This window comes from Myotis brandtii, unplaced genomic scaffold (genome assembly GCF_000412655.1).
Source record: "Myotis brandtii unplaced genomic scaffold, ASM41265v1 scaffold120, whole genome shotgun sequence".
Taxonomy (NCBI): Eukaryota; Metazoa; Chordata; class Mammalia; order Chiroptera; family Vespertilionidae; genus Myotis; species Myotis brandtii.
In genome coordinates this window covers 6167749-6177269 of record NW_005354174.1, presented here as the reverse complement: position 1 = coordinate 6177269, position 9521 = coordinate 6167749, and the positions used below count along the sequence as shown (strand labels likewise).

General features: G+C 58.4%; 1 protein-coding gene across 1 annotated transcript in view; it reads left to right on the top strand.

Moving 5' to 3' along the window:
• PRKCA (protein kinase C, alpha) overlaps positions 1-9521 on the top strand; it is a 283500-nt gene that overhangs the window by 270928 nt on the left and 3051 nt on the right. The gene's annotated exons all lie outside the window — the stretch shown is intronic.

The window sequence follows — 9521 nt, the reverse complement described above, 5'->3', positions numbered from 1 at the left end:
CCTTTATTCAGACTCTTCCTATAGGGCCCCACTTTCTTCATTTATTTAACAAATACTATACACCGGGCCCTGTCCTGAGGGCTTTACAAAGTCATTCATTGAACCCTCACAACAACCCTGTAGGTCAGTGGTTCTCAACCTTCTGGCCCTTTAAATACAGTTCCTCATGTTGTGACCCAACCATAAAATTATTTTCGTTGCTACTTCATAACTGTAATGTTGCTACTGTTATGAATCGTCATGTAAATATCTGATATGCAGGATGTATTTAGGCGACCCCTGTGAAAGGGTCGTTCGACCGCCAAAGGGGTCGCGACCCACAGGTTGAGAACCACTGCTGTAGGTGGATACTGTCGCTCCCAATAACAGTTGAGGAAACTGAGGCTCAGGGAGGCTGAGTAACTTGCCTGAGGACACACAGCCGACAGGTGGTAGAACCAGGATTCGGACTCAGTGTGCTGGCTCCTGGACCCGTGTCCTCACCCGCCACACCATCGCTCCACCTCGAGGGCTGCCACCACCAGCTCTCTGACTGTGAGCTGCGCCTGCTCTTGCCTTTCTGAATGTTTCTATCTCTGGAGGTAAACTGCCTCCAAGCCTCCTCGCTCGCCCACCTGCCGCGTGGCGGTGCCTCCTAGAGGGCTGTTCTCGGCACCCGTGTCTGAAAGCCGGGTGGGTCCATGCCTGCAGCTCGGCCAGCGCCTCGGCCGGCGATGCAGACAGGGCGGCGTTATTGCACAGTCGGTTCCAGAAGCGGTCCCTGGGTTGGTTCGGCCCAGATCTGCCTCCCAAAGGGTACCCCGAAACAGGCAGAGGGGACCCCCCGGGTGGCTGAGTTACTGACTGGGGGGCACGCGGCATCCTCACCGAACGTGCTTACGTGTCCTCCACTCCAAGAATAGAACCATGGGTGGTCAGTTCGTGGGTTTTATTGCGCCGAGGCATTTTTAGCACGAACTGAAGAAACACTACCGTTAATGAGGTCAGTTGCCTTTCTCCTGAATCATCGTTTCAGGTGGAGGCCTGATGCACCTGCCGCCCCACCTTCTCTTCAGCCAGTCTCCCTGCGCTCCAGGCTACAGAGCCTGGTCTGACGGGGGCGGGGGATGAGGACAGTGATGAGTGGGGCTGGGGGCGTCTCCGCAGAACCCTGTTGGGGATCTTCCGTTGTTCCTTTCATCGTTACGTAGCCTCCTGACGTGGAACCTGAGAGGTGCACTCTCACGTGGTACCCGCAGCCTCGTTCTCGCAGGAGCAACGTAGAGACACGCTGCCCCGGCTCGGGGGGTTCAGCAAAACCCACTTCCCAGAACGAGCCGAGACGCAGCCCAGCCCCCCTCACACACAGCTCTGTCCCCACCACTTTCAGAAGGGAGTGCTGGTTTGCAGGGGCTTCCCCCTTACGTGGATGCTCAGCCCTGAACTCGGACGTCAGGGAAGCGAGAGCGTGACGCGGAGGGGCAGCCGGGAGTGCAGGTTGCCCCTGGGCCGTGGGAATCACTGGGCGTAGTCGCTGGCGGTGGAGCCACAGGCAGAGTGTGTACGTGTGTGTTTATTCCCGAGGCCCTGCTGTCTGTCTGGTTTGTAACCAAGTGCCAGTTAAATAAAAAGCCAGTCACCTCTGGCTGTGAAGGACGGCCCAGAACTCACCAACAGGAGCAGCAAGCACGGCCGAGGCCTTGACACTGACGGCTTCGAGGGAAAGGCCTGTTCGGCGAGAGCCCTGGTCAGAAGGAAGAGAGACTTCACGCGCTCACAGCCGGATTCCTGGGGCAGAGGCCGCAGCCCGCCAGTGGCCCGCAGCCCGCGGGGACCTGTGTGTGGGAGGAAGGAGCTAGCAGCGTGCAGGTGGGCGGAGATGGGGCCGCTAGGGAGAGGAAAGCACAGTGAGGTTAGGAGAAGTGGCCGCAGGACTGCGCAGCCGACTCTGTCCCAAAGCAGTTGAGGACCAAGCGAATGAGGAAAGTGCTGGTCCCTCAGCGGCTCCGTCCCCCTGCGCTCTCGGTGGGCAGAGTTGGCTCTGAGCCTCGGGTGCAGGGAGCACCACGCTGACCTCTGACCTTGTGGTGCCTGGAGCAGAAAGACCACACGCCAGCGACAGGAGAGAGCCACCTGAGTCCAGGTGTTGTCCCGGCTGCAGCGTGCGCTGGGTGGACACAGCAGCGGGAAGAACTGACCGAGGAGACAGGCTGTTATCCTGCGATGTTGTCATTAAAAGGTCTAAAGAGTTTACGGAGAAAACACAGGCGGTTTTGTTCCTGCAAATATGCAGCAATACCAGCTGCGCTGTTACTGCTGGAAAAACCAATCCGCCGCCGCACTGCGGCCAGAGGCTGACTTAGCCCGTGCAGCCAGCCCCTCCCAGAGCCCCTCTCTCCTGCGTCCAGCCGGCAGCCCTGGCGGATGGAGCTCGTCCGTCTTGGAGTTTGCCCGGTGCTTTTGGAGCAAGCGCTGGCGACTCAGTTTCCCTGAGGCTGAGCGGATGAAGGACCTCGCTCCTGGCTCCCTGTGAGCTTGAGCCTTTGGGTACTGCAAAGGCCTCAGTAACACCCCAATCCCCACATTACCCAGGGGGCCGCTGGGGGCCGGTGTTTGTTATATTTGTTATTTTTGAACCTCCAATGAAAGATGATCCCCAAATCCCTGACTTCCCTAAGCGAGCAGAGGATTCTGTCGCTCGACCACACAGAGCTCACCTAGAGGAACCGGGGTCCCATGGTGCCCCGTCTTTCTTCATCTTCCTGCTGACCACAGTGACATTGCTGAAACGAGACCCAAGGGCCCGGGAAGGCGGAGACCCCCGGATAGGGACACATCATGTGCAGTGGATCCATCCACAGGCTCCGGACAGGACTTTTCATGGCTCGGTGACATGACAGTTGGGACCTACAGTGAGGCCGTGGCCTGGATTCTCTCTCTTTTTTGTAAAATAGTTTTTTAATTGATTTTTAGAGAGAAAGAGAGGAAGGATGGAGAGAGAGAGAGAAACATAGATGTGAGAGCAACATTGATCAGCTGCCTCCTGCACACCCCTCACCAAGGACCGAGCCCGCAACCCAGGCATGTGCCCTGACCAGGAATCGAGCTGGCCGCCTCCCTGTGCATGGGACGACACGCAACCGCCTGAGCCACCGGCCAGGGCCTGGGTTCTCTTTAAGGCCGCACATACGGTGGAGCAGAGGGAGGAGAGCGACCGAGTCAGGTGTGGGACGGTGGCCGTCTCCCCCGAGGGTGGCGGGTCTGGAGCTCGCACCCAGGCACAGGGGGGCTGTGGGGAAAGGCTCAGCCGAAGGGACAGCCTGCACGCGGCGGCCCATTGTGGGGAGGCCCGTGTCCCCGAAAGGCCCCCACGTGCACTTGTGACGGTGGAGGTGATTTTCAGGCGCGAGGGGTGGTCGCTGTGACCTGGGTGGTTTTGTAAATTAAAAGCAGGAACAGAAACAGCCGTTCTGCCTCCCTGGAGATGAGGCCGCACAGAACTCTCCTTCGTTATAGAAAAGGGCAACAGCAAGCTGCTCTCATTTCCCTCCAAGGAACCCAGCCCCAAGGAGCCTCTGCCACAGGCGCCCGACCGTCCGCTCAGCATTTGGCTGATGTTCTGAGCGAAAAACGCACAGTCATCAAAAACCGGCCGCATCAGAAGATCCCACGGAGGAAGGTGCCTTTTTTATTTTTAGGTTTAACAAAGAGGTCACTCAAGCAAAGGTGAATATTTAATTTCTGAAGGGGACACACACACACACACACACACGCACACACACACACATGACACGTGTGCAGGAAAGTGCTGGTCCCTCAGCGGCTCCGTCCCCCTGCGCTCTCGGTGGGCAGAGTTGGCTCTGAGCCTCGGGTGCAGGGAGCACCACGCTGACCTCTGACCTTGTGGTGCCTGGAGCAGAAAGACCACACGCCAGCGACAGGAGAGAGCCACCTGAGTCCAGGTGTTGTCCCGGCTGCAGCGTGCGCTGGGTGGACACAGCAGCGGGAAGAACTGACCGAGGAGACAGGCTGTTATCCTGCGATGTTGTCATTAAAAGGTCTAAAGAGTTTACGGAGAAAACACAGGCGGTTTTGTTCCTGCAAATATGCAGCAATACCAGCTGCGCTGTTACTGCTGGAAAAACCAATCCGCCGCCGCACTGCGGCCAGAGGCTGACTTAGCCCGTGCAGCCAGCCCCTCCCAGAGCCCCTCTCTCCTGCGTCCAGCCGGCAGCCCTGGCGGATGGAGCTCGTCCGTCTTGGAGTTTGCCCGGTGCTTTTGGAGCAAGCGCTGGCGACTCAGTTTCCCTGAGGCTGAGCGGATGAAGGACCTCGCTCCTGGCTCCCTGTGAGCTTGAGCCTTTGGGTACTGCAAAGGCCTCAGTAACACCCCAATCCCCACATTACCCAGGGGGCCGCTGGGGGCCGGTGTTTGTTATATTTGTTATTTTTGAACCTCCAATGAAAGATGATCCCCAAATCCCTGACTTCCCTAAGCGAGCAGAGGATTCTGTCGCTCGACCACACAGAGCTCACCTAGAGGAACCGGGGTCCCATGGTGCCCCGTCTTTCTTCATCTTCCTGCTGACCACAGTGACATTGCTGAAACGAGACCCAAGGGCCCGGGAAGGCGGAGACCCCCGGATAGGGACACATCATGTGCAGTGGATCCATCCACAGGCTCCGGACAGGACTTTTCATGGCTCGGTGACATGACAGTTGGGACCTACAGTGAGGCCGTGGCCTGGATTCTCTCTCTTTTTTGTAAAATAGTTTTTTAATTGATTTTTAGAGAGAAAGAGAGGAAGGATGGAGAGAGAGAGAGAAACATAGATGTGAGAGCAACATTGATCAGCTGCCTCCTGCACACCCCTCACCAAGGACCGAGCCCGCAACCCAGGCATGTGCCCTGACCAGGAATCGAGCTGGCCGCCTCCCTGTGCATGGGACGACACGCAACCGCCTGAGCCACCGGCCAGGGCCTGGGTTCTCTTTAAGGCCGCACATACGGTGGAGCAGAGGGAGGAGAGCGACCGAGTCAGGTGTGGGACGGTGGCCGTCTCCCCCGAGGGTGGCGGGTCTGGAGCTCGCACCCAGGCACAGGGGGGCTGTGGGGAAAGGCTCAGCCGAAGGGACAGCCTGCACGCGGCGGCCCATTGTGGGGAGGCCCGTGTCCCCGAAAGGCCCCCACGTGCACTTGTGACGGTGGAGGTGATTTTCAGGCGCGAGGGGTGGTCGCTGTGACCTGGGTGGTTTTGTAAATTAAAAGCAGGAACAGAAACAGCCGTTCTGCCTCCCTGGAGATGAGGCCGCACAGAACTCTCCTTCGTTATAGAAAAGGGCAACAGCAAGCTGCTCTCATTTCCCTCCAAGGAACCCAGCCCCAAGGAGCCTCTGCCACAGGCGCCCGACCGTCCGCTCAGCATTTGGCTGATGTTCTGAGCGAAAAACGCACAGTCATCAAAAACCGGCCGCATCAGAAGATCCCACGGAGGAAGGTGCCTTTTTTATTTTTAGGTTTAACAAAGAGGTCACTCAAGCAAAGGTGAATATTTAATTTCTGAAGGGGACACACACACACACACACACACACGCACACACACACACATGCACACGTGTGCACGCATATGTTTTTCTAAGTCATTGGAGAGTAAGTGGCAAACCTACTGCCTCTTCACATCTGGTGCCTAAAACGAAGGGCACTCCAGGCCCGTGTCCTGCCCCTGTCCCGGTGGGGGCGCCCCCACGGGGCTGTCCGAGCCATCACACGGAGGCAGCCTGGGCTGCGTCCAATCAGGTCCCGGGCAGCGGGAGGTGCATTGTCCTGGGCTCTCCGTGGAACCGGCAGCCGTGACACTAATTAAAGGTGAGAGTCCCGGGACGCAGGGAGCTTCGCCGGCACTGTAGGAACACGCACAGCCATCAGGGCCAGAGGTTCGGCCACATCCTGACGCACGGAGGGCGCCTGGAAGCCTTTGACCAGCCTACGACAGCATCTTCTACTTGGCTAATTAGAGGCAAGAAGGCTTCCTTTTCCTGGATAATTACTCTCCCAAAGATATTTCTGCTGGAAAGAGACACAGGAAGCAGCGTGGCCTTTAGAATAAAGACCCACAGAGGCCAGCAGGTCTGTTGCAAGCCGCAAGGAGCTCCCGTGGGAGTGGCGGGCGCGGCGGGCCCTGTGTGCCTGGCGTCGTGCGAGCGGACAGGCTCCCAGTGTCTGAAGTAAAGGCTGCGACACAGTGGTCACTGCAGCAGCCTTTCTTGGGAAAGGAGCCTGATCAGCCGGAGCTGGCCATTAGTATAAGGGAAGGCCAGCCCGGCCGGCGGGGCTGATGTTTGAACATCGACCTATGAACCAGGAGGTCACAGTTTGATTCCCGGTCCAGGCACATGCCCAGGTTGTGGGCTCGATCCCCAGTGTAGGGCGTGCAGGAAGCAGCGATCAATGATTCTCTCTCATCACTGAGAGAGAATCTCTCTCTCTCTCTCTCTCTCTCCCTTTCTGAAATCAGTAAAAATATTTTTTAAATAATAATAGTAAAGGAGGACCAAATGGAGGGCATGTTGTCATTCCATAGAACAAGCCCAGGGTCAGTGAGGTCTCAGCCCTCAGACACACGTGGCTCTCGCACCCACAAGAACCCACTCACGTACCGTGTGGCTCACAGCCCGTGTCCGTCAGCAAACCCATCAGCAAAACCGCAGCCTCCTGACCGGGACTGGCCTTTCTGAGAGCAGCTCTGAGGCGACGGGGGAGATGAACAGCGTTTAATTTCGTCTGAGAAACCACAGCCTGGCTCGTCTCTCTCGCCACAGGTCATGGCAACAGATGAAGGAGGTCCCAACCCCCCTTTTTAAAAAGTCATTATCCAAACACTAGCTATAGGTGGTGAACTAGACAGCTCAGCAGTGGAGAGGGCTCTAAAACGAAAAGACACTGTCTCCCCCTCCCCGGCCACCAGCCCCAGTGTTCACATCTGTTCTGTAACCTTCCGGAAAGTGGTGCGCGTGCGTGCACCTACACCCGCGTGGGGCCGCGCCACGCAGCCTGGCTCGCACCTTACGGCTTTCCCAGGACAGTGGACCTCAGAGGCGTCTCCACGCCGGCTCCCGCGGGTTTGTGGCATCCTGTCCACGCCGCTCCGATGCCGGGGTTCCGGGGCCGGGCACTGATGTGTTCCAAACACTCTCCCTGTCCGTTCTTATCCTCCAGACTTTCTGTACCAAAACACACTGGCTGCAGTGGGCATCCAGGCCCTCGGTGAGCACACCTCCAGCCCGCGGGTGACGCCACGCGCACTAACCTCACGTTTAACCCTCGGCGCCTGCACCTGCTTGCGTTGGCCGTGCACGGAAGACCCTCCCCTGAGCATGCTGACCTTCCTAGAGAGGGCAGACCAAGCTGCTGCCCCGTGGCCCAGTGCCCTCTCTGGGTGGCTCCGTAGCGTGGACATGACCTCCCAGGAGGCCCAGAGCAGACTGTGTCCGCTCATCTCTGCGGCGGGTTATTTAATCCAATGAAGACAGCACCCAGCCGGGAGGCAGGGGCCACGCAGATGTTGGCGGCGTTCTTACTAACACACGGCGCTAGGACCCGGCACAGGGCTGTGGGGCTTGACATGTGGGTACGGCTCCCCTAAGACCAAGCACCTCCTGCTGCCTCGTAATTGTCAGCGAGGGGCCCACCTGATGAGCCTCCTTTCTCCTTCCCGTTGCTGCACGCCTGTTCTCTCGGTTGGTTGCGTGCTCTTCCCGCTCTGCTGGGTTTTGTGTGGATTTACTTGGAAATGGCGGTGTTCCCGTGCTACTCACACACCCCCTGGTTCCCGTGCCAGTGACCCTGGGTTACACTCTCATGCCTGGGCACCGAGGGAAAGGGCAGGATTGAGACCAGCACGTGTGGCTCAGTCCCGGCGGCCTCTCCCAGGTGAGGCCCGGAGCCGAGGGGCCCACCTCCACGGCCTCACACACAATGCAAAGGGCGGCGAGTGGGCCGTGTTCCACCTGGGCCCTGGGAGGGGGCGTCTTGCTCCCAGATGCCCTCAGAGTCGCATCTTTCTGTGCTTTGTCACAGCTCTGCCAGGCCTGGCGTCTCCTAGGTTCGTTTTAGTAATGGGTGAATTGACCAAACGGGTAGGAACGTCAAGACAAAACAAAAAACAAAAAAAGTGACGTCCCGAATCCAGAGCTAAGGAAGAGGGGTAGATTACTCCCGGTGCTCGTTCTCGCCTCGCATGTGATCACACACTGTTCACACGCCGGCACCTGCTGTCCGTGCGGTGCCTCCCATCAGTGTCACGCCCGGTCACTGAGAAAGGGTGGCGCCCACCTCAGCCCCTTGGATCCTCACAGCGGGCGTGGAGGGTGGACGTTCACAGCCTCCTCTGACCTTTACAAAGGTACCCGCGCAGTGAGTTGCCCAAAGCATTGCCCTGGGCTTTGGAACTCTGGTGGGTCCTTCACCCCACCGTACCCCCACTTCTCCTTGGTGTCAGACGCGGCCCAGTGAGCACCGATGCCCTCTGGGCTCACACTCCGGCCGCCTCCCGCAGCCTCTCCCCTCTGTCTGAGTCCCCATCAGTTGTGTGGGGCATCGAAGCCCAGAGGCCTCCCTATCCTCCCTCCCTTCCACTCTCTAGAAGTCAATGGGAAAAATATCCGCGGGTGAGGATTAAAGAAAACAAAGAAAAGAAGAGCAGGTAGTTGAAGATCTTCTCCAATAGGATTAGAGAGTGTGTCTGTTCCCAGGCCCCACTTGTCGGGGGCTGTGGAGGACTGATTTTCTAGGCATGAAGAGCCCCTCTGAGGTGGGAAAACTAGCACTGCTTCTCCCAGGGCGGAACCTCTGGTAAAAATAGCTGTGCTCACGCCCCCGCCCGCCCCCCGTGGGAGAACGTGATGTCTTTCTGGTGTGACTCCCCTGAGAATAACAGTTCCTCCTGTGTCCTCGATCCTCCGGGCCTCAGATCCCGCCTCCGCGCTCCAGGCTTTTTCCGGGCGGGCGGGCGTGCTAGGTACAGCCAGAGGCTCGTTCTTCATCGTTGCCCTCCACCATCCTGCCTCAGGTGTCCCGTCCCAGGTGTCCTCACCTGAGGGAACAGGTTTCAAAAGGCTTCCATTTGCCAGCATCCTATTTCTCTCTCTGGGATCAGGAAAATTCCACCGAGACGGAACTGGAAAGAAAAGGGAGCAATTGGCGGTGGCGAGCAGCGTTGAGACCTGCGGGCACACTCCCGTGGGCAGTGATCACAGGGCAGAGCTCCAGTTGGCCCGGGCTCGTCCTTGCCCCTAGCGCCGTGGTCAGCGGCCGGCGTGAGGCTTTCAGAAGTGGGGCTTCTGCCCTGGGTCTGACAGCATGTGGCCCCCCCGAAGCGGGGGCAGCCCTCAGCAGTGCCCTGCTCTGGGCGACAGCTTTAGAACTCGATGCCCTGGACCTTCGGTCCCCTCCCCAGGCTTCAGCGTGGGCCGCCTTTTAGATCTTAGGAGCTCTTCTTTTAGTTGTGTGTGTGTGTGTGTGTGTGTGTGTGTGTGTGTGTGTG